The following is a 25,715-nucleotide window of genomic DNA, read 5'->3' as shown; positions in this document are numbered from 1 at the left end:
CAATATATTTCTAGGTCAGAATTTTGTGTGACTTGGAGGAGAACTTGCAGGTGGTGGTGTTCCCATGTACCTGACACCCATGTTTTTCTAGGTGGTAGAGGTCACAGGTTTGGAAGGTGCTGTTGAAGGAGCCTTGGTGAGTTGTAGCAGTGCATCTCATATATGGTACATACTGTTGCCACTGTGCATCAACGGTGGATGAAGTCAGTGCTTAAGGTGGTGGCTGGGGTGCCAATCAACCAGGTTGCTTTGTCCTGGATGGTGTCAAGCTTCTTCAGTATCGCTGAGAAAAGAGATATTTTTTGTTGTAGCTTTTTGTCTTGCACTCATCCGGACAATTTGCAAGAATACCAAATGAAAAGGGAACAACAATTTATACTATATGAGAGGAGAATGCTGATTGGTTGGCAAGTGGACTCAGATTGGTAGAGGCATTGCCATGGAGAATGCACCAGTTGATGGTGACTGACAGTTAACTGCCAAACATTGTTTTAAATTTAAACCAGGCAGCTTGACTCTGATTGGTGAAGGCATTGCCCTGAGGAATAAACCAGCAAATGGCTGTCACTTATTTTGTTTAGCCAAAACAGGCGCAATGTGTGTACATGTTCTTCTGTCTGTAAAGCACAAGGCTCTGTGTATTAATATTTCTAGCTTTGAGTACATGCAAATGCACCATACTGTGAGCCTGACTGACAACCTTAAATTGGTTATCAGCCTAATCCTTAGCACACTGAAGATTATTTAGCCAATGTTGACCAATCGTGGAATCACATCGAATGTTGGACACTGTGTTTTGAGTTTTGCAAGCATGGGCTGGTTGGGTATGGTCTGTATCCTGCACATTGCGAACAGTGGCTGGGACATGCAGTTTGATACGATCCGCCAGTCTTTGGGACGTACAAACTACATACCTAGCATCACACAGGCACTGAAATTCATATAACACATTACTCATTTGTGTGAAAGGCAGAATGTTTTTTTGGCTTGACGGCAGCGTCCTGTTAATGGCGAATACCACTTGTGTTGCTACTGCAGAGTAGCAGCATGAAACAGCTAGTTTCATCTTTTGCTCAAGTTTTTGAGATACCTTGCCTTCCAGGGTAACCCGAGATTGACTGGGCACTTTTCAGGGCCGAAAGGCCTGTTCATGAGTTTGCGCGATGTTGTTGGAGCTGCACTCATCCAGGCAACTGAAGAGTATTCCATCACACTCCTGACTTGTGCCTTGTGGACAGGCTTTGGGGAGTCAGGAAGTGAGTTAATTGCCACTGAATTCCCATCCTCTGACCTGCTCTTGTAGCTACAGTATTCATATGGCTGGTCCAGTTATGTCTTTGGTCAATGGTAACAGTCAGGATGTTGATGGTTGGGATCTCAAAGATGGTAATGCCATTGAACTTCAAGGGGAGATGGTAATATTCAGACTTGTTGGAGATGGTCAATGCCTGGCACTTGTGTGACATGAGTATCATTTGTGTTACTGAAGTGCCATCTAGTCGATTTACTGTTGATACTAGGCTGATAATAGAGTCAATAAGCTATGGAAAGTATTTAGACAAAACTTGCAAGTGCAGAATTATGGCAAGTAAAAGTAACTGGTAGCAGGATTAGAGCAGTGTTGACGTTAAGTCATTTCAGATAGTGGGTGGTGGGGATCTGGAACTCACTGCCTGAAAGGCTGGTGGACTCAGAAACCCTCATCGCATTTAAAAAAATGCACTTGATATGCACTTGAAGTGCCGTAAGCTACAAGGCTACAGACCAAGAGCTGGAAATTGGGATTAGTCTGGATGGCTCTTTCTCATCTGGCACGGACACAATGGGTCAAATGGCCTCCTTCTGTGCCATAAATTTCTATGGTTCTATGAAATGAAAATTGATATAGATAAATGCACATTGGAAGAAAGAATAGGAGAAACAGTTACTCAGTGAAAAGAGTTGAATGAGCTAAATGAGACCTTGTATCACTGACAGATTTAACTTTTATCATGTTCAGTCATTGTAGAAACCAAAAAAGCTAACAGAATACTGAATTATATTGTCAAAATACTGGAGTACAAATCTGAGTCTGTAATGCTGAAACTGGTCAGGTGACTCCTTCTGCACTGTGTTCAGTTCTAGCCATGAGATAAACATCTCTTGAGGAATGTTGCAGAGAAGGGACTTGGGGCTGATCCCTTGTGTCTTCTAACTTAGCTGCGAGGGTAGGTTAAGTTCTCGACAGAAATTTCCTTGGGCCTGCTTCCATTCTATCGCTGTAACATTGGCAGAAACTTCATCCGGGCTCATAAATGACAAACATCTGCCAAAATTACCGAATTGAACCTTTGTAAAACTCTGATTCAGCCTCAACTGCAATACTGTGTCCAATTCTGGACACCACACTTTAGGAAGAATGCGAAGGCTTTAGAGAGGGTGTAGAAAGTTCTACAGGACATAGCTGCTAGATTGGGTCAGTGGCAGGTGGTGAGACGACCAATGTGAAGGAAAAACCTACTTGACCTCGTCCTCACCTGTCGCAGATGCAAATGAAAGCTGCAGTCACTTTTGAGGTCTTTGCCACAGACCTTCTGGCTGGAAAACATATAGCCTTGCTGCTATGTACACCCACCCCCCTGCCAGAGGCTTAGGTTAAATGGTGGCCAGCAGCTATAGTGCAACACAGAATTTGTAGCAACATGCGTCTGGTAGTGAACCTTGAATTAATCCTTTAGAGCCTAGGAGGTGATATCATGCTTGAGAATTAATTAACGTGGTTGACTTTTCATTTCAACCTTGCTGATCAGCGTTAAATATCAACCAATTATCACACCTCTTTGTACACAAGCAGGCGCTCATTTATAAGATACAGCTTAGTCATAAATAAAAATTAGGAAATATTAGACGGCATGAAGAACTCAGCCGTAACTGCTTCCCTAAATTCCCTCCTCTCATTCCCCTCTCTTGAACCGGGAGTCTAGTCTCTCTGCCGAATGCAGTAATGCCAATGCTTCTGTATGTCTTTACAGGTAACATGCCAAACATATGATATCATCATTGCGCTTAATTACATCCTGTCATTCTCCATATTGGGCTAAGCAGCACAATCAGAAGCTAAATTTTGCATTGGATGTTGTGCAAAAGGAAATTTCCTGCTGGCCAACCCTATCCTAGGCAAAACCTGTATTTGCATGCTATCACAAAACAACATACTCCACTGTGTCATTTTTCAGCTGGATGTTTGCTTTGCAGTTTCACTTGTATTGCAGCCAGTTAATGATGTGCCTCAGCCACAAAGTCTACACATAAACATTCTCTGCAGTTGTACATTTAAACGTGGGTGTGTCAGCATAGCTGCTGCCCATGATGCATAATGCAGAAAAAAAACGAGGGCATAAATTGTACGTCAAGCACAAATTCATATTTATGAAACGTAAAAAAGGGAGTATGAGCAGATCTGTTGAAGGTGCCACAGAACTTGCGTGCTGTATGATTTGCAGCCGGCCAATTTTGTTACACTAGTGGGTTATAGTTACCATGACGATGGTATATGAAAAAATAGAGCACTGGCTTCTTACAAACTAGTTAATTGAGTGCCAAAAGCTGAATTGAGGTAAACCTGTTGAAACTCATACTTTGGATGGATCGCCTCATATTTTCCATGAACTTTGTAATACGAGAGCTATCAGCATCAATGTTGAGATATTTCTATTGCATCGCTGATTGTAACAAACTCTCTGTAGCAGTAGGGATCTTAGCAAAATTTAAACAATTTCACCCTGAATTCTCAGGGGCACATGTTAGTACAAAATCTCACTGGACGGCCAGTGACATTTAGATGACTAAATAAGAATGGTTGTTGTGAGAATTTGAAGAAAATCACACTGGTGAACAAATAGTTTCGTTCACAATGATAAAAGCAAAATGCTGCAGATGCTGGAAGTCAGAAATAAAAGCAGAAAATGCTGGGAAAACCCATCTTGAAGAGTCATACGGACTCGAAACATTAACTCTGTTTCTCTATCCACAGACGCTGCCAGACCAGCTGAGTTTTTCCAGCATTTTCTGTTTTTATTTTAGTTCAATCCACTATGACTAACATCTTTTAGCTAGATATCCATAATCTAACATAAATTGCACAAAAGAATGCGTAGCAAAACCAGGACTCAGTGCTTACTAAAGAGGGGTACAAAAAGGGAACTGATGACCAAGTGTTCCAACATGTTTTACATGAGGGAGAGAGGCTGGGGTAGAGAGTCAAAAACATGATCAGAGGTAGGATATTGCAGAGGATTTTAGAGAGCTTGTGTGGTTTTAGGAAGAAATTTACAGTCTGGACGTACGGCTATAAGCTCTGCAACAGAGAAGGGGTTGGCAGGGGACAAAGCAGGCCAGAGTGGAGGGGACGTGCTGTGATATAACTTTAGAGATGATAGCAATGTTTCCTGTGTACTAACACCAGCACAGACCTGTGGAGTGAATGGCCTGTTTTCGCGCTGTAAATTCTATGTAAAATTCTATGGCTGTATCTATATCAAGGGGTGGAATTTTCCCAGGCCAGGGTAGGTGCGTTTGAGTGCGTGTGGGGAGTTAAATCCCCTAAAGGTGACGGGATCTCAACGCCATCCTGCCCTAACCCAGGCTTCACAAGGGTGGGTTCCAAGGTGAATGGGGAACCCCTTTGGATCTGTCAATTAAGATACTTTAAACGCCAATTAAGTATTGTTTTAACCCTCAATCCTGAATTTCCCCACCTGAGCACGTTTTCCAACCTGTCAGCAACTCGCTTGGGTCAGTGAAATTGATAGGCTGGGAAGCCTTCGATCAGTGAAACTAAGGAACTGCAGCCATGGCCAGATGAGAGGCTGCTGTTCACAGCCCTCCTTCTCAGCGAGTGCCATCAGTGCTTGCCAATTCTTTGGAAGGCATTTTGCCCGTCTAGCGGTTCACCTACTTTCAGCTGCGCCTCCCTGCTGACACCTTCACCACAGTACGACAGCAGCTTATGTGGCTGTAGCTTCCACATCTGGTGGGGGATAAGAGGAGAAGCCACAGCACCCCCAATAGCAGCTGCCTTCTCCTCAGCTGCAGCCCCCTCCACAGGTCAGAGGGGATGGTTACCGAGATTCAGCTGGAGGCAAGACCGCCCCCACCCCATTATAGGGCCTTGAGGCCGAGGATCAACTCTCTCAACATGTCTGATCACCAGCGCCTCAGGAGTCTCCGATTCTCATGACCGGGCGTCCTAACACCTTCATCCTCCTGGAACAAGATCCCTTCCCAATGGAGCAGGTGGGCACACATTGCCAATGACCAATAAGGTGCCTGGCACTGGAGAGCCACTTGCCCTCACCCTGTACCCTACCCCCACCCCAGATCTCTGTCACTCACTAAGGTTGTGTGCCCTCCACTGTGAGGAAAGAAGGCAGAGAGTTGTGGCTGTCCGTAATGGCTCATTTGGAGAGGAGAGAATGATGCCAGTTGTGATGGCTAAATGGGAAGTATGGGAGCGAGAGGGCAATAGGATGAGAGTGAGTGTTGGCTGCTCAGAGAGGGATGAGAGTAGGTGTTCGGAGAGAGAGAAAAACTAATGAGCTGCAGGGTGTGTTGACCAGAGGCTTTAGAATGCTGGGCAGGTCAGAGTGTGGGGCTTGGCACCTGAAAGTGCTATGCCACCCACCTTTCTGGCACTCTTGAGGTCCTGGGTCCTCTTGGTGCACTGTCTCCAAGCTGGAGGGACCCCACATCTGCTGCGTACATCACCAACCATTGCCGTCCATGCCTGCTTGGGTGGAGAGATTGTCCTTTTTCTGTCATTGTGGGAGAGCTCACTCACCTCACTGCAGCCCGTCGGATCCCACAGCAGGACCTCGAGGTAAGAGTGAGAGACCCGGAAAGGAGTGGGAGGTGGTGGGGGGTGGGGGAGGGGCAAGGTTCAGCCTCCCCAAGTTCTCCTCTTCATTCCTGTGGTTGCTGCAGTCTGAGAAATCCAAGAGCTAGTGAATCATTCTAACCCATGTCGCGGTCCCAATCAATTAGAAAACCTTCCTTTGACAGAATGGACATTTACCCTCCACGATTGACCAGGGAGCTCACGACTGACCAGGGACCAGCAGGATGCTAACGTACCCTTTAAAGAGCCTCAGCAAAGCCCATGCCGCCTGTCACCTGGGTCCCGACCCACATTTGATCGGCCAGGGACTAAGTTGGGACACCTAGGTGTCAAGCCTCCCTATGTTGCCTGCAGTCAGTTTTCACCTCCGCAACATAGAGGCCCCATCCTGATCATACAGAAAAACTAAAATTTAAAATGGAACTTGAACATAAACCGTTTTGTCATTTTGCTTTGAGTGGTTCCCCCAACCCGCTCTTCAATGGTCTTTTCTGGTTAGTCAGGCAGAACGGTCTCAGATTGTCAGTGTAATTTACTGGCAGGAAGAGTGATTTCATCTGGGAGGGCCCAATAATGTCATCTTTTCCCCTGCCCTGGGACGCAGTGCTGCATTTTCACAGGGTGCTCCATTTAGTATTCAGGCTGATGTACTGATTAAACTCACTCAGCTGAGGCACTTGAGCTAAAGTGACAGGGTGCCCAGGAACTTGAACAGGAAACGTCTAATCAGCTCACATAAAACATGTAACTGCCTCACCACTGCAGGCAAAGGGGGTGGAAGAGGAAAAACAGGACAATAGATCACTCCAGAAAAGACGGTCGCCCCCACCAATTTATTTTTCAATGTTATCTTTATTGTCATTCGACACAGAGCTGAACTGATTTATGTTGAATTGAATATTTACCTCATTTGGGCTCCTTTTTAAAATAAAGTCGCTTCATAAAATTTTAGGATACCAATGTAAGTGTGATTTTAATTATTAGTACACAAATTCAGTGTGCTCTCTTTTGGAGCTTTCCTCCACTAGATTAGTCGTGGCCATGTTTACCGTACTTGTTTTCAATTTCTCCCAAGCATTGCTTGATTTTGTTTAGTGTTAAGAACTGCTAGTGAAGGCCCTGTAGTCTTGCCTACAGTGAGCCTTGTTTACCTGTGATTTTTTTTGTTCCCGTTTCCTGGTGTTTGACCAGATCGCTGTTTTTGGTGTGCCCAAGAAATAGGGGTGTTTCTTTGTCCTGTAAAATGTATCTCTTTGGTGTTGATGTTTTCTTCTGTTCGTGTTCTGCACTTGCGATGTTCCCTTTGTTCAATCTGTCTGTCCATCTGTATAATCGCTTAATTTGTCATGATATGCCTGTTGTTTATGTATGTCTCTCCCTCGACATACGTGGGACATGTTTGGTTTATTGATATCTGCTTTTTAATCAGTTTGATGTTGTGTTTGTGGTTTACTTACAGTATTTTTTTCTGCCCATATTTGTGGTTTTTGCACTGATTTATGTCTGATGTTTCTCTGGGTGACAAAATTGAGCACAGTTTTAATTGTGCAAGTCCAATGTGTTTGAGTGATATATAATAGCTGTTGTGTACTCTTGATTTTGTGGCTTAATATTTTGGTTTGCATCTGTGCCGGATGTATCTATGACCTATGTGTGGTACTGTTACATTGGAAGACATTTTTGCATTGCTATGATGTGTCATGTTCATTTGTATGTCAAAGTTTGATAATTGGATATGTCAGTTTGTGTGTAAAGAGAGATTAGAAAGAGCTTGCATTTACAGAGCATTTCACATTCTAGGGCAAGGGTTCCCTTGCCATGATTTGCGATCCCTGTTGAGGTCATTTTATGATCATTTGGGATTGCGGGTCCCTAGGAAACAATGGTGACTCATTACAATTAGGAGGTTTAAAAGGTTTTGAATCTTTACAATCCAAGTGTGAACTTCCACCTGCATTCCTGTGCAGTGAACCATAGACACTTTGTTGGCCCCTAGCTGCTCTCTCTCCCTCTTGGACCTTAGCAAAACTAACCTGTCTGTGGTATTTTAGGAAAGCACGTAACCTGATATCACAATGGTTTCCTCTGTATGCTTTCCATCTCAAAGCCCATCACTATGGCTATATGAAGTACATGGGCCTTGTATCCAGGCAGAAATGTTGATTAGTCATTCTTTACACCCCAAATACTCTTAACGTGGAATTAGGTGGACAGTTTAATACGCAACTGTTTACAACACAATATGTACAAGACTTTTCTGGGACTTTGGAGACTCAACGTCTATCCGTTGTTAGCACACAGGCTGCTGCCATTGTCTCCAAATGGAAGCATCTTGCACCTTCTTCCCAGTAAAACAATCCAGGCCTCCTTTAATATCTAACAATTAAACCACCCAGGCTTGCTGTCAGACAGCTTTCAGAGCAGGTCACATGACCCCCTTTATTTTTTTTTCCTTAAATTTAAAGATATAGACCCAAAGCATAATAATCTTATAACCCTCACAATTGTAACACCTCACCTAAAGAATGAAAGTCATTACCATAGTGATGAGTTTTCATAAACATTATCCAAAATATAGCAAATTACAACATCCTATACACTTTAACAACTAAATTACTACATACAGTACAAGTAACATTCTCCTCACCATGCTGTCACATTGCCCATTTAACGGTCCATCCCAGGAGCATCACGATGCTCAACCTGTAACAGTCAAAAATAAGGTTAAGATTCAAAGTCCTTTTTGCAGCGATTTCATTTCAGAAAATTGCTGCAAAGTTACAATGGCCACAAGAAGCTTGGACAATCCTATTACAAAGTGTTTTGGTAGGAAAAGCATTGGAGGTTTTTTCAACCCTTTCGGATGACCAGTCTACAGATTATGATGCGGTTCTGATTACTCCTCTGTGAAGTGCTCTGGGAAGTTTGTTTACTTTAAAGGCATGGAGTAAATGCAAGTTGTTACTTAGGGAGAGCAGTCTGCTGTGGAATCATGTGTTGTGGGCCTGGAAGCTCTCGTATTGTCACTATGGGTGATGTTTTTGTTGTGGAGCAATTAATAGGCCAGCGGAAGGCAATGGTAAATCACCACTGACAAAAACTGCCAGTAAATTATTGCAAGGGTTTGTTTAGTGTCTCACTAAGAGGCCTGGAGGCTCATGTGATTGAACATTATGTGTTTATTGGTAGCACATAAGTATATACATATCCAAGGTACGGCCCTAACTATGTGCTATCTCCGTGCTGGTTTCTGCTCTACTGTACTGAGTCCACCCTTATGTGACTTTCTGTATCATACTATGGGCGGTACTGTTTCCCCAATTCCACATTAACCCTTGCTATGCCGAATACCCTTCTACTACAAAAAAAGATGAAGCTTCAGCAGACAATGAGCTAAAGACCTACCTTCAGGCACAGCACACGTGGAGTGGAATGGCTACAACTAGTGAAATTGTGGGAATGGAAATGTTGGGCAGGTGGGGAATGATAGCGAAAAGAGTTGAGGGGGAGCACTGAGTACGATCAATGGTGGGGATGGGGTGGGGGTGGGGTGGGGGCGTGGCGGGGGACAGAATTGGAGGGGGTGTGGTTTGAAATGAAGAATGGACCTTCAATGAAGCGGAAATGGTGGGTAAGGGATAGAGTGAGAACAGCTGGAAAAATGTGGGGCTTTGAAATCCTGAGTGCTGCCTGTCAGCGCTATTAGCTAACTGGCATCATTCATGAGTTTGTTCATTAGAGGAGGAGGGGGAAAATGGCAATTTTCATTGATTTCAGAAGGGGAGAGCAAAGATTATGGTTACAGGAAGGAGTGAAGGAACAGGGAGAGGGTAGCTTCTTATTTAGTTGGGTAGATAAAAAAAGTCATTATTTATTTAATTTGACATTGATATTTTTATAAAGTGTAAATGATAAGTAGAAAAGTTATGTGTGGAATTAAACAATTCCTGTGTATAAAAATGTAATTGTTGGCAGTTAGATGACTCATGCCATGGTGTTACCACCGATGCAAGGGCTGAATGGCATTTATTTCAGTGTACTTATTACCAGTAATGGAAACAGGGGATATCTCCTGGCATTACTAAGGTAATAAGAGTGTTACTAAGTCATCAAACCTGACAATAGACAACAAAACGGACAAGCGCAATTAACTGTTTTAAATATTTCATCTCGCTGTTGATTGCATTCTTTGAAGGTAGGTGATTCTACCTCATTGGTTTTCGGTCTAAGTTCATATTGCAACTTGACAATTTATGGCATTACATTCAATGTGAAGGCAGATATTGTGGTTAAGTTATCTCCACAACTGAAAGCGAGTTGTCCCTTTCACCCTAAATAAATTAGAACATGTAAGAGGTGGTTGCTAAGGTAAGACATTTCTCTTTGCAATCACAGAATCATATAACCTGAAAATAAGTGAAGCTTATTCCTAGCTAAGTTGTTAACTGATTGCATGCCCTTATTACAGTTGACCTGCAAGTGCAATATTGATTTGTTTAGTCATATTAAAACAAAAGTTACAGGCTTAATTTGGAGATCTGCCGAACCGGGAAAGGAGGCAGACGGGCGCTAAAAATAGCTCGGCGGCCTATGTGCTGGTTCCCTGGCTCCATCCTGCCTAGGCCATTTGCCGCACGCAGTGCGTGGCCAATTAAATCAATTAAAGGCCTATTAGGACTTGACGGTGGAGGCTGACAGGGATTTTCCAGTCTGTCTCCAGCTTCCTGCAGGTGGCGAGGGCACTGTCCCAGTGGCAAACCAGGGTGGGCACCCAGTTCTCCAGGCAGACTTAGAGGCCCTAAATGCCTGCCTGGGTTGCCTGGGCGCAGCAGCACTGCAGGCCACCCTGTATAGGGGCTTTCCTCCCATTACCCCCACTGCCAGCTCCCCCACAGTAGTGGCCTACAGATGCAATTTTTAAAATTTAAACTTAAAAAAATTGGAGAGAGGGTGTCTCCATTTTGAAGGCCTCTGGCACTCTAGCTTCAAGAGCCTACCTGTCATCCTTAATTGGACGACAAGCCCACCCCCCGGCCATTAATTGGCCGCCCCGGGGAAAATCATATTAAGTGACTATTTCCCACAGAGTGTGAACTTCGGACCCCCGTTTGAGCCTCACAGTGGGGTTCAGAAGCCCGCAGGGTTAATCCAGCCCTACGTTTGGAGCTTCATTAGATCTTCAGAAATGTCAACACCGCATGTGCAGCTAGTTATTTTGTAGAGTAGTGACGAGCGTTATGTAGGTAAATGTCACAGCCTTGTTTGCACACAGCACGACCACACAAACAGCAATAAGATGAATAACCAATTAGTTTGTTCTTGGGACTGAGAGAAGGGCAGTGCTCAGGACACCTGGCGAACTCCTCGGCTTCATCAATTCAGAGGATTTTTGCTGCCTAACTGACTCAGAACACCAGGTTGACGGGACCTTGGCTTAATGTCTCATCTGAAGAGTGGGACTTGAATATTATAAGTATTCTCGCAGGACTGCACTAGCGCGGCTAAGATTGAGTTCAAGTTCTTGGAATGAAGTTTAAACATGTAACCTTTTGAGAGCATTTCTGATCATCTTCAGTGAATTAATCCAAATAAGCAAACATGAAATGTAGGCTTTTGGATTATCCTTTGGCCCGTTCATATCTGACTCAGAACCAAAGCAGATATTGAGCTTATAGCTTTTTATGTCAATCCGTTTTGCTGTTCACACATTCTTGGTCATGAGATGAGATTCTAGTGTGAGAATGTCTCTTATTTTGATGCCAAAAACTGGTAAGAATTCCTTGCCCCACTTTTAAGATTAATGGTGTGGGCTGGCTGCTATGTCATAGCAAAAGCAAAAGTTAGGTTCTTTCCTTAAAGCAAGTGTGAAGGAAATCATAGGCCCCCTCGGTGATAGAGGTTGGGGAGCAAGTTACATAGCCCACCTTTCAGCTGACTTTGGTGCATGACAGGGAAACAATAAGGAGAGAAAGAGGAGAGAGAATGCTTTAAGATGCCTTCCGAAAAGAAAAATTTAAAAAGTCATCGTGAAAAATCGATTCAGTACTAAGCGTAATTCATACTTTGTGGGCTGCAGCTGCTTAAAGATGCAATCCAACATCCTCCAATCCTGACTGCCAAGTGTTAAAGGTTTTTAGAAGCTTTTATGCCAAAATACGATGCACTTGGTTTCAAGGAACCCTAAGTGGCACTTGGTGAGTTAGCTGTCTTTGCGCCAATACTGCAGTAGCTTCTACACAAGGGGCAGAATTTTACATCTTGCGGGCGGGCGCGCGCCCGACCCCATCGGGCGTAAAATAGCACGAGAAGACGTCCGGTGAGCATCCCGATGTCGTCCCGCATGTGCGCAACCCTCAGGTCGGTGGGCACGTGCAGGTGTTAGAGCCCGCCATCAATTAAGAGGCCACTTAAAGCCATTAAAAACCCAATTGAACCTGATTTTATGTTGTCCGAGATCAGCTCGTCACACGGGCAGGCGGGCAGCCCACATTTTGCAAAACCTCATCCAAGGGTGGGATAAAAAGTGTCAGCAGCATTGCCAGTGTGAGTAATGAGGAGTTTAGGAGATAGTGTGCTGCTGGTTGCTTATTTGAACATGACAGCTTCATCTCAGTTCTGAGCTCCATTCTGAGCATTTCTTGGCTTCATTTCGGGACTTATTGGTTTCTCCAAGACCCCCGGAGGATTCAGACCGTGTGGACCCTTCCAGGTATCAGACAGCCTTCCCTTACCCTGGTAATGGGGATTGTGGTCTCCGCTGGAGGCTCCTCCTCTGAGGAGGAAGAGAGGGGCAGAGGGAGAGGAGGCCAGGTGTCCCAATGCAGCTTCCAGTGGAGGGACCTGTGGGAGGAGAGACGCAGGCACAAGGGGGGCAGGACCAGCATGTAGTCCATGGCGGAAGGGGCTGCAGAAGACGCCACTATCCCGCTGCCAGGGTTTACAGGCGGCGATGCAGCTACCTCAATATGTCTGAGGTGCAGTGCCGAAGGAGGCTCCGACTCTCAAGGGAGACCGTAACCTCCATTTGTCAGATGATCGGGCCTGAGATCAGCTCCAACTGTGTGGGTGGACACCCCATACTAGTGGCCCTGGAAGTCACAGTGGCTCTCAATTCTATGCCTCCAGCTCTTTCCAGGGGTCAGTGGGGGATCTTTGTGGAGTCTCCCAATCAGCTGTCCACAGTTGCATCAAGCCAGTGACAGAGGCTCTGTTCAGGCGGGTAATGACGCTTATTCATTTCCGTACGGACGAGGCCAGCCAGGCAGAGTGAACCAGAGGCTTTGCAGCGATCGCTGGGTTCCCCCACATCCAGGGTGCAATCGACTGCACACATGTGGCCATCAAGGCGCCAGTGGGTCAGCAGGAGGGGATTTCCACTCAATGAACGTCCAGATAGTGTGTGACCATAGGATGCACATTCTGCAAGTCTGTGCACGGTACCCTGGCAGCTCCCATGATACTTATATCCTCAGACACTCCCAGGTGCCAAGGCTATTCAGTGCTCCAGTCCGACTGGATGGGTGGCTTTTCTGCTGGGTAACAAGGACTATCCGTTGAAAAGTCGCTTATGGCGCCTCTCCACCACCCAAGAACAGAGGCAGAGCAGCGTTACAATAGGAGCCATGCCTCCACAGGGCAGTGATAGACAGGACCATAGGTCTTCTCAAGATGCACTTCCTATGCCTGGACTGTTCAGGGGGAGCACTGCAATACCCCCCAGAGCACATGTCACAGAAAATGGTTGCATGCTGTGCTCTCCACAATCTGGCACTGCTCCACAGGCCACAGGGGATGAATCCAGTAGTGAGTCAGAATAGGAGCACAGTGAGGAGAATGCTGAGGCTGTGGAGGCAGACCTCTGTATCTTTCAGGGAGACAGGGACACCAGGGATGCCTTGATCCAACGCTCCTTCAGCCAGGCTGCCAAAGATCTGCTCGCACCTCATGCCAGGGCCGCTGCCTCCATCCCGGAAGTCAGAAATGCCCCTTTCCTTTGAACCCAAAGTCCGCTCAGTGCCTGTGCAATAAGATTTTGAGCCACTCATGTCCAGCATTACATACAGTGTGCCCTGCGCCAAAAACATAAAAAGGTGAAGCATACTCAGGCCATTACTACAAAAATAAAATTGATCTCATTTTGATAATCCAAATAGATTAACAAAACCTCCTCTGGTCTTCATCCCCAGACTAGTAAACATAAGCAAAACATTACACAACACAAGATCACCTGTGACTAGTCCCTCTTGAGCTCATGGTGCTTTAAACTTATGTTTGCAGGTGCTACGTCTTGGTGCCCCCCCATCCCCCCTCCCTCCCCCGCTCGCTGGCAGTGGCATTGGAGGCAGCCTGCTGACACTAGCGTCTTGTTGGTCTTGATGACCTTGGCGGTCGTCCTCTGGCCAGTGGAGCCTGTGCTGGCCTTGGGAATGCCATGGCTGGCATCTCCCCAGTCGTCGTAGCCTCATCAGATGCCACGATCACTGGCTGAAGGGCAGAGGAGCTACTGCCGTCACCCAGAGAGGACCCCACAGAGACGTCAAGCAGCTTGTGCGCCAACATGTGGTCACTCTGGACCTCCCTGCTTACCATTGATGGGTGGGCGGGCACCCACCTGGGATACTGGGTGCCTCATCCATCTCCCACACTGGCACTGACCAGCTGAGATCATTGCCCATATGAGGGTTTGCAGGTCCAAGCGCAACCCCAGGAACCCCTCATTCTGTTCCTGGAGCTGCCTCTCCATGAGAGTCGCCACTCTATCAATGGGGGAGGCAGTGCGCTCGGCCATGAGGGTCAAACCAGTGCTTATACTCCGCACGGACTCCTCCACAACAGAGGCCATGGCACACATTCCCTCACGGATCTCCACAGATCCTCCCACACATCCTGCTGGACATCCAGCATCTGGGCGACTCCAGAGGCTGCCTTCGACTCAGCATTGCCCTTCGACTGTCGGTGCCATGGGCACTCTCTGCCCCCACCTGCCCCTCAAGCGAGTGTGAAGTGCCCTCACTGCTGTGCTCCGACATTCTAGCTGACGATCTAATGCCCACTGATGTGCTGGTACCTGTGCTGGTGCTTGGTTCAGAGAGTGGTTGTGACACAAGTGCATGTGAAGCCTAATGGTCCTCTGGCGTTAGGGGTGGCTCTTCGGAGTCCAGAGAGCAATTGTTCGTTGGTGAATCTAAAAGGGAGGACAAGGACATGTCATTAATTTAAGTCATCGCACTGTCACTGTACATGCCAGGCACCCTGGTCAGACAATGGAGATCTGCATCATGGTGCCATCGTCTTTCAGTGATCAATGAGGAATCAAGTCTGGAGCCTCCCATCAATGGTGAGACTGCACAAGAATGTTTGCACCATCTGAAACTCTCAACTCATTGCGTTGCACTCTTACTTTTGTCTGATACCCCAGCCTCTCTGAGGCTGGCTGACCGAGGTTGGTGGTGCCTCTCCAGCTCCAAGGTGTCCTGCTCGAATCTGTATAGGATGAGGAGGTTTGGGAGCCTCTGCCGGTCCGTGACCTCTCAATGTTGTTATGGGTCGTCTTCTCCTGAAAGGACAGAGGAGCATTGATTAGTCCACTCTCTACCTGCAGCGCCATTGCAGCCTGGCCAACTGCAACTGAGGAACACCTTGCAGGGCACATCGGAGTCGTGGCCCTCGAGCCGCAAGGCACTCAGTCCAAGCAGCCAGAGCTCACCCCCTTGGCCAGCTCTGGCATCACTGACAGTTGGCACTCACACTCTAACAGCCCTCAGCTCCATAAGGGGAGAGCCAGACCTTAACACTTCAAGGCACTGATCCATGCCAACATGGTACTCACCCTTCCCGAGCACAGCAGGTTGTTGAATCTTTTGTGGCACTGCACCCATGTGCGCCGCACAACGTCATTGCTGCTGACCTGAGCTGCCACCTTCTCCCAAGATCTTTTTGTGAGGTGCGGTGGCCTCCTCCTTCCACCTCTGGGGACAAGGGTATCCCTCTTGGCAGCCACCTCGTCCAGGAGGACCGCGAGCCACCCGTCCAAAAACCAGGGGGCCGAGCGCCCACCTGACCTCCCCTCCCGCCTGGCATTTCCAGCCGCGCTTGAGGCAATAACTTTGGTGTTCAGCACGCTGCAAATACGTTCTTCCCTGGCATCCTTCAAGGACCTGCCTGCGCTGTTTTTAAACCGGCCGCTGGGTTGCCATTGGATCCCCCGCCCTCGCCCGGCCTTTTCCAACCATTGGGAAGACGTGTTTCACGCTGGGCGGGCCTTAATTGGCCAGCACCGATCGGTGGCCGATCGCCAGCGGTGGCCCATTTCCCGACCATTCACGGGACCGCCAATTGCGCCCGCACGCCAAGGGTTAAATTCAGGCCAACGTGTACCCAGAAATGTACATTTCCCGAGGTGATTCTCACGCGCAGTAGCCAAAAGGGCAGAGCTGTGTTAATTTTCAGCTGAACCATGTCTTTTAAAAAAGTAAAAGAAACAAGAGTGAATGATAATGTAATTTTGAAAAGTTTTTCTTAGAAAAATTGAATTTTTAAGGAGCCGTGAAGAAAATGATCTTTAAAAAAACTTCACATTGGGGAACATTCAGGTTAAATCAGTTATCTTTGTGTCTATAGCTCCTCGGTTTTCCCTGGAGATTCTGTAGTTCTGCCTGAAAATTGTCGTGTTTTTGAATAACTGTGTTTGGAGTTTCTGTGTAGTACTTGGTTAGCACAATTTATCTGCCAGCCTCATTGAACACCCTTTCATCCCTGCTTTATTAATAGGTCTCACTTAGTCTAATCACTTACTGATTAGACTAAGAAATGCCTATTTCCCCAAGGAATTTTCTTAGCTCCTTGACATTTATTTTTTTTACGCTTCACAAATTTGAGTGTCATCCTTGCGCAGGGGCCATGTTAATCTTCTCTGTATCGTTCCTTTAAGGCTATCCCTCTAAAATTGTCTTATTTTTCATCCACTTTTTAATGAGATAAATCCTTGTGAAAGGGGAACAGCTGCTACAAGGCAAGCTTTAAGTTTTGGCCAGTTTTTATAAAAAACATCTATCCGTCTATGTTAAGTTTGTCACCTGTTCTTCGAATGAAACTATTCATTCACTGGTTTCAATTGAGGCTTTCGCTGTATTTGTATTCCAGAAACTGGCCAGTCTCACTTTTTCTTTCTTTAAGTACAAATGAAAAACAAAGTTAAACTACAGCTGCGAAGGGAAGAGGAATTAAATGAATTGAAATTAATATCGAGAGAAAGAGGCAGGAAATGAGCTCGGAGAAACAGGGAGTGAACTAGGGGAGCAAAGATATCACAAAAGACTGCGATATATTGAACACTTCTACCTGCTGTACTGGAATGAGGTAAGAGCCCAATCTGTGCAAACCACAAGCAACACCAAAGGAGGTCATCTAATTCCAAAAATTATTCATCTCACAAAAGTAGTTCCGTAGGCCGGAATTTTCCAGGCTGGCGAGCCATTGAAATCTCTGTTCACATCGGCGGAACCGGAAGATCCCGCGGGCGTGAGGGGCTGGAAAATTCCGGCTTATACTTTCAGAGCAGCCAAAGTTAACTGCTGGTATTAATTATCTGTAGACTCCAGTAAATATCCATTAATTCTGGAATACTAGTTTATTAATTTATCTATGAGGAGCTGGCGCGTAAGAGGAGTTGAGGCCTGGGCAGATCAACCATGATCTTATTGAATGGCGGGGCAGGCTTGAGGGGCCGAATGGCCTACTCCTGCTCCTGTTTCTTATGTTCTTATGTACAAACACTGGTGTGTAGTACTTCTCCTCTTTAGTTTTCTCACACTTCACACCCCAGTATGAACAAGTCTAACCCAATAGTGTTACAGCCAACTAGGCAGGGTTTGTTCCGGACAACTTGCCACTCTATTCACTATTTTTGATGATTGGGTTTTCACACACAGATGAACTTCCTCTCTTCACTATCTTACAAAGCTGTTAGCTATCTGAAAACAATTATGGTCATTAAAACAGTGAATGGAGGAGTGTCACCGAATGTTTTAAGCAACTTGTTATCAGTAGTGCACAGGAGAATTTTGCTGTGTGTTATTCTGACACCCCTGTCAAGTTGTCAGTGCTCCTGCGATAAATTTCTTTCAATGCTCAATTCTAAAAGGACATTTGAAATGCTGAATTATGTAAAAAAAAATAAATTAACAACTTAACAGCACTAATTGCAAACCCATTTTTTTTTTTTAGATGGTATATTTCACCATTTAGCAGTTATATTTTCCAAACTGTTTTCAGGCCTGATGACTCTTGAAGTTTCCTCAATGGAACATGGTCACAGAATCTCAGAATTCTGCAGCTTTTAGTATGATTCATTATCAAGGAAACAAAATACTCTTTGATAAGACCACTTATGGGTCATTGAAGTATTATTAATAGTCTAATAGCACTGCAGGATTTCTGTTCCTGTAATCTATTACAATTTACATGAAACGGTGACACTTAATTATAAGTTATAGGTATGATTTTGGAAGAATGTCCTTGTTAACGAAAGAAAAAAACAATTTTCAAAAGTATATTAAGCACATAGAACATTCCATGATACAGTTGTATACAATAAGAATGATGCAAGGTGTGTATTAACTGTGCTGGAAGCTCACTAGCCTTATTATGTTATCAAATGTTGATGATGTCTCAGTAAACTGGAACTAAACCTGTCAGGATGAAGAGATCGATTTTTATTAGATTTCGTAGTATATTTCAGGCAGAAAGTGAGCTAGAAAAGATATTTGTTCTTGAATCTGTCCTATGGTCTAGTTGGAGAATGGTAGCTGGGGTGAAGATTTTGAGTATCGCCATGGCCCAGGGTGAGGTGAATTGTATAGTGAGCTCCTGAGCTATACAGACCAGTGAGGTCCTGATTGACCCTTACGTGTTAGCTAATCTCAGTGGCAGAGGTGATAGGAGCATCAGAACTGGCCTCAGTGGGGTGGAAATTTATTTCGAGAACCGTCCTGCTTATCATTGTGGTGAACTGAGATGATACATGTTTCAGGGAGGTACAGAATGCTGCAGCTAAAGAAGCTGAGCAGTAGTTTGTAGCTTTGTGAATACATGTGAGCATCTCTTAAAAGAGGGGGGAAAAAACTGGACCTGAAATTTTTCCCTCAGTGTAATAGTTACAGAGGGTAGAATCTTCCCAGCCCTGAGGAGAAGGATTTGGAAGTCGGAGTTGAGGGGTACAACTCTCAAGGGCGTGCAGGAATAGAGGGACCTGGGTGTAAATGTGCATAAGTCATTAAAGGTACCATAAAGCATGCAGCATCCTAGACTTTCTTAATAGGGGCATAGAGTGCAAGAGCAAGGGGATTCTGCTGAACTTGTATAAGACGTTAGTTAGACCTCAGCTGGAGTATTGCGTACAGTTCTAAGCGTCACACTATAGGAAGGATGTGAATGCATTGGAGAGAGTGCAGAAGAGGTTTACAAAAATAGTTCCAGGGATGAGAAACTTCAGTTATGAAGATAGATTGGAGAATTTGGGAATGTTCTGCTTAGAGAGCAGACAGCTAAGAGGAGGTTGATAGAGGTGTTCAAAATCATGAGAGGGCTTCTCTGAGGAGATAGGGAGAAACTGTTTCCGCTTGTAAGATGATCAAGAACGAGAGGCCACAGATTTAACGTAATTTGCAGAAGAAACAAATCCGATGCAGAGAAACCTTTTTCACTCAGCGAGTGGTTCAGGTCTGGAATGCACTGCCTGGAATGGTGGTGGAGGCAGGATCATTCGAGGCGTTCAAGAGGGCATTAGATGATTATTTAAATTGAAACAATGTGCAGGGTTACAGGGAAAAGGCAGGAGAATGGCACCAAGTCACAATGCTCTTTCGGAGAGCTGGTGTAGACACGATGGGCCGAATGGGCTCCTTCTGCATCACAACAATTCTGAGATCCTGTGATTGAGAGTAAATTTTGCACATTGACATGTCCCTGCTTCTGTGTGCTTCTGCCCAAGTGGGCCAGAAGTGGCAGTGGCTGCCTGGCCGGGGGCAGCGGCTGCCTGGCCGGGGGCAGCGGCTGCCTGGCCGGGGGCAGCGGCTGCCTGGCCGGGGGCAGCGGCTGCCTGGCCGGGGGCAGCGGCTGCCTGGCCGGGGGCAGCGGCTGCCTGGCCGGGGGCAGTGGGCAGACATCACGGCTAATTTGCATGCAATTTGGAACAGTTGAACAAAGTGCCAGGTGATCTTGTGAAAGATGCATGGGCCATCTCTGTTGTGTCACTCTAGCTCCCCCAACCCCTCCCTCCTCGGCAACAGGCGAAAGAAGATGGCCTCACAGCGGGAGGTCAGAGCATTGTTAATGTTCAGGCTGTGGAGGAACTAAGCACTAACAAATGGCATGGTTGCGGTCTGTCCATGCAGCAGATTTGTCATTGAACTCTGAAACAGTGGAAATGGATGCCCCCATTGACCACTTGCAGTGAACCTTGTATCCACTTCACGTGTGCCAATGTCAGCTACATTGCCTCCCTGCTGCTTCCTCAGTTTGGCTTCCCTGCAGCGCTCCCACAGGCCTCCCAGTGGGGCCTGCAATGCTCTGTGCTTACGCCCCGGGAAACCGCCCACTGTCCTTAATTGAACGGCGAATGGGAAAGTGGCCTCTTAATTGGCCACCTCCCGTATGATTCCCTCTGTCAGCGCACCCCTGTCCCAAACAAGGTCAGGACCCAGACATGAACATTTTTAGAGCTGATAAGATTCCAACAACAGAGTTTACAGCACAGAAATCAGCCATTCCAGTCCACCTGGTGTATACTTGCGTTTATGCTCCACATGATCATATGAGCCTCCTGTTACCGCTCTTCATCTAACCCTATCAGCAAACCCTTCTATTCGTTTCTCCCTGTTGCACTTGTGATTTCGATCATCTACACGCAGAGTAATCCTTGGTTCGTTTTGGGACAAGGCAGGATTGTGTTTGTTGCTCTCTAACTTTCAAGTTATTTTTATTGGCTCCTTGGATTTACAGCAAGAAAATCAGATTAGGACTGTGACCTGCTTCCTTGTGCACTGCTTCTGGCTCAGCACTTATTAGGCACAAAGGAGGTACCCAGTCACTGATTTCACTGATTTTCTCTCATGAGGAAATTCCTGGCCTCCACTTTACACTTCCCCATAGCTGAAAACAGGAAATTGCCAAACTGCTGCACTGCATATGCTCCCCACCGTATGTTGAATCACTAGCAGCAGTTCAATCTTGTAATAACCCTTGAATGGTGATTGCTCTTCAGTAAGTATAGTTTCATGAGTGATTCCGCACTAAATGTTCTTGAGTGCAGTCAGGCAGGTGCAATCCATTCAAGGCTGATGGAAGTACAATGTTCCAATCTAATGGACCACTCTGACCTTCAGCCTACTCTTGATAATTTGAGTTGTCCGATAATTTGAATTGAGCCGTGTAAGTCACATCGCAAAAAGAGAAATGAATGCCAAAAACGAATGATCAAATAATTTGAAGTAAGTAGCTTTGAACTACGAGCAGTGGACTAGTTGTTCGTAGAATTATACATCCAAATGCAACATTTAATTACTGATCCATCAGTCCACTCTCGATCATAAGTAAGGTAATGGAAGGGGTCATCAACAGTGCTATCAAGCGACACTTGCTTAGCAATAACCTTCCCACTGACGCTCAGTTTGGGTTCCGCCAGGGTTACCCAGCTTCTGACCTCATCACAGCTTGGTTCAAACATAGACAAAAGAGCTGAACTCCAGAGGTGAGGTGAGAGTGGCATCAACGCAGCGTTTAACTGAGCATCAAGGAGCCCTAGCAAAACTGGTCAATGGGAGTCAGGGGGAAAACTCTGCTGGTTGGAATCATACCTAGCATAAAGGAACATTGTTGTGGTTGTTGGAGGTCAGTCATTTCAGTTCCAGGACATCAGTACAGGAGTTCCTCAGGGTAGTGTCCTCGGCTCAACCATCTTCAGCTACTTCATCAATGGCCTCCCTTTCATCATAAGGTCAGAAGTGGGGATGTTCGCTGATGGTTGCACAATGTTCAGCACCATTCATGACTCCTCAGATATTGAAGCAGTCCATGTCCAAATGCGGCAAGACCTGGACAATATCCAGGCTTGGGCAGTCGAGTAGCAAGTAACATTCGCGCCACACATGTGCCAGGCAATGGCCATCTGCAACAAGAGAGAATCTAACCATCACTCCTTGACATTCAATGGCATTACCATTGCTGAATCCCCTACTATCAACATCCTGGGGGTTACCATTGACCAGAAACTGAACTGGACTAGCCATATAAATACTGTGGCTACAAGAGCAGGTCAGAGGCTAGGAATCCTGTGGCGAGTAACTCACCCCCTGACTCCCCAAAGCCAATCCACCATCTACATGGCACAAGTCAAGAGTGTGATGGAATACTGTTCACTTGGCTGAACGAGTGAAGCTCCAACAACATTCAAGAAGCTTAACACCATCCAAGGCAAAGCAGCTCTCTTGATTGGCATCCCATCCACAAACATTCACTCTCTCACCATCGACGCACAGTGGCAGCAGTGTGTACCATCTACAAGATGCATTGCAGGAACTCACCAAGGCTCCTTAGACAGCACCTTCCAAACCCACAACCACTACCATCTAGAAGGACAAGGTCAGTAGACACATGGGAACACCACCACCTGGAAGTTCTCCTCCAAGCCAATCACCATCCAGCCTTGGAAATATATCGCCGTTCCTTCGCTGTCGCTGGATCAAAATCCTGGAACTCCCTTCCTAACAGCGCTGTGGGTGTACCCACACCGCATGGACTTCAGCGGTTCAAGAAGGCAGCTCACCACCACCTTCTCAAGGGCAATTAGGGATGGGCAATAAATGCTGGTCCAGCCAGCGACACACACATCCCGTGAATGAATATAAAAAAACTTAAACATCACATTCTATTCCAATAAATTAGTTGGTGTTGAATTTTACCAGGAGGTAATGCGAAATATGAGAAGTCTAATTACTTCTGTGTAAAGCGCATGAGTTTTTCATTGCTTTTCTCCAGAACAATTGCCGAATGAGTTGCGATAGTAAGATTTACTGATTGAATCAGAAGTCTGGATCCAAAGATGAACAATACTTGAAAAACTCGTTGTGTATTTATCATGATTCAGCTCTACCTTAGTTTCGAGACCTGGCTGCTATTCATGAAATAGCTGCAGAAACACTTTACATTAATGCAGTCAAAACAGGATCAGCACTTGGCAAAGACCATATTGCACACTCAGCAAACTTTGCTTTGGCTCTCAAATTTGTATATATATCTTTTTAAATCATTATTGAATGCCATTTATCATTAAACCCAGCATTATTACTGTGTTTCCATGCATTTGACTAGAAAGGTATGGAAAGGTCCAGGGGAGGATATTTCCCTCGTCGGGCGGGCTCAGCGGGGGTGGGGCGGGAGCAGTCAGGAAGCCAACTGCCACCCACGATCGGGGCCCGGACCACAATTTCACGCTGGTGGGCCCATTAAGGCCTGCCCAGTGTGAAATGCACCCGGCAGTGCTCAGTGCTACCTGTGTGTGTGTGTGTGTGTGTGTGGTGGAGGGGGGGGGGTGGGGAAGAGAACGAGAGCGAACTTCATGCATGTGCGCGCTGGAAAAACTCCCTGAGGCACACAGCTGCTTCAGGGAGATGAACCGTTTAAAAACATCAAGAATAAAGATTTAAAAAATGCTATAAAACATGTCCCCTCATGTGATAGAGTCACATGAGCAGGGACATGACATAAATGAAATTTTAAAAGTTTCTATTTTATTTTTATTTGCTGTTGGAAACCTCATCCCGCCCGTGGATGAGGTTTCCTAAAAAATGCAAAGGCTGCTTGGCCTTTTCGCCTGCCCGCCAACCGTAAGGTTGGACGGGGAGTGAAGATTTTCTTTCAGTTATAACTTTAATGGCCTTAACAGGCCTTTTAATTGTCAGCCTGCGCCCGCCAACCAAAATATCGCGCGAGTGCGTGGTGGCGTCGGGACACTCACCTGACCTCATCGCGCATCGTTTTATGCTCGGTTGTGTTGGGCACACGTTCGCCCTACGAGGTAAAAATCCTGGTCCCAGTGTTTGTCAGTATAGTCATTTTTACAAATAGAGCTGATGAAGTTGTCATTGTCAGGCATGTGAAATTTTTAGGTAGTTATAATATGTTGGGCAGTTCATTAAAATACACGTTCACATGTGGAGTAGAACCAAATTGAGTTTGCAGGCATTCATTCCTATTTATACCGTCTGGGCTGGATCTTCCTCTGGGCTGGGAAAAACCCAGCCTGTGCATGTTTACGCCTCGCAAACTGCACACCTGACCCATGTGTGACTTCACGCGTCTTTTTTTGTCCTTTTACACTGAGGTCAGGTTCACAGTGCAGTTTGCGAGCTGTGCTGGAGACCGTGTGGATTGTGGGTGTGGAGGCTGTCCGGTGAGAAGGCCCACCTCGGTTCTCCAAAACAGTACCCCAGCTCCCAACCATGTTTAAAGGGCCCCTAAACCTCACTCATCACCACCTTCCTACTCTCAGCCGTGCAACGATGCCAACCCATGCCTCCTCAGATCGCCCATGCTATCTCTATGCCCTGTATGTATCCACCATGCCTCCTCAGATCACCCATGCCCCTCATGTACCCTCCTTAGCCTCTCACCCAGTATGCATTATGTTTAGTCCTCAGATTCCATGTAATATCAATGGAAAATATTTTACATTCCTTGGGGGGAAAAATAAACTTCTCACCTTCTAATAAGAGCCTCCATGTCATTGACAGTGAGGAAAAAAGTGTGGGAAAAAAAATCTTCTATTACTTGTAAACCTATTATGTTGCACCAACAAATCAGAAATCACACCAAAGGGACAACTTGTTAATACAACTTCTTGAAACTGTCATTCATTGTCAGATGAAAGGAATACCTCTTGTGCTGAACACATTAGCATTTGAAACTCAGCCAAACATTGATAATTGCCACAGCTGTCCAAACAGCAGCCTACTCTCTGGAAAAGGAAGAGCAGCTGGTGCTCATTTCAATTTCAAAACAGAGTGCCTGTCAGCCAATGCAAGGAGCAGGTTGTTAGGTTTTTTTTTCAAGTGCTGCTCTTTTCCAAGTGTCAAAAGCAGTTTTTTTTAATCAGCCAGGGTCATTTAAACCACAGTAGAAATGATAACAGCACAAGCTGATCGGACATTTTGTAACGTTTGTCACTGCATTATGGTGCTTCCTCTGTTGGAAAAACACTGTATTGCATGTGGACAAATACACAAGGCTGGATATGTAAGGGTCAACTTACCTTTAAAAGGATAGATCCCTATGATGAATCACTGCATTAAAAAACACATTCCCACATTACAATACAGCACCTAATAGTGATTTTTGAAAGTGTGAAAACCATTTACAATTACCTTTCAGAATGTTCCAGGCAACTCAGCGGGCTTTTCATTTTCTTCACAAACTCTCAAACTTGGTGTGCTTTTAATGGACTTCCGAAACTCCGCACCATCAAACGAAAATGATGTGCGGGAGGAAATCAAATTCTCATCCCCCGTTTGAAACGTGGGGGCATTTTGCACACTAGGCGTTCCCGACTTGCAAGAAGGCCAGAGGAAAATGGCACAGGGTCAGAAATGCAGAAGAAAATCAAATTCCTTCAAAAAAAAACGAAGTATGGCTATTCGCGCTCTGAAACGCGCCTCCATGTCAGCCAAAGATTCTGCTACCAGAGACTGGCCGATCGCATCAAACAACATGTCCCAGCAGCTGTTTGCAACAGGCAAGGTACAAACTGTACCCCAACTAACCAGTGCTTGCAAAACTCAAGCCACAG

General features: G+C 45.8%; 1 protein-coding gene and 1 pseudogene across 1 annotated transcript in view; one reads left to right on the top strand and one right to left on the bottom strand.

The window, feature by feature from the left end:
• The window catches only part of ppp1r9ba (protein phosphatase 1, regulatory subunit 9Ba), a 222,675-nt gene that overhangs the window by 45,032 nt on the left and 151,928 nt on the right, over positions 1-25,715 (top strand). The gene's annotated exons all lie outside the window — the stretch shown is intronic.
• LOC144668103 (U6 spliceosomal RNA) lies at positions 16,725-16,824 on the bottom strand (annotated as a pseudogene).

The sequence above is a fragment of the Cetorhinus maximus genome, chromosome 25, assembly GCF_964194155.1.
Source record: "Cetorhinus maximus chromosome 25, sCetMax3.hap1.1, whole genome shotgun sequence".
In the NCBI taxonomy this organism is placed as follows: domain Eukaryota; kingdom Metazoa; phylum Chordata; class Chondrichthyes; order Lamniformes; family Cetorhinidae; genus Cetorhinus; species Cetorhinus maximus.
The sequence above is the reverse complement of the archived record's forward strand: the minus strand, read 5'-3'. Positions and strand labels throughout refer to the sequence as shown.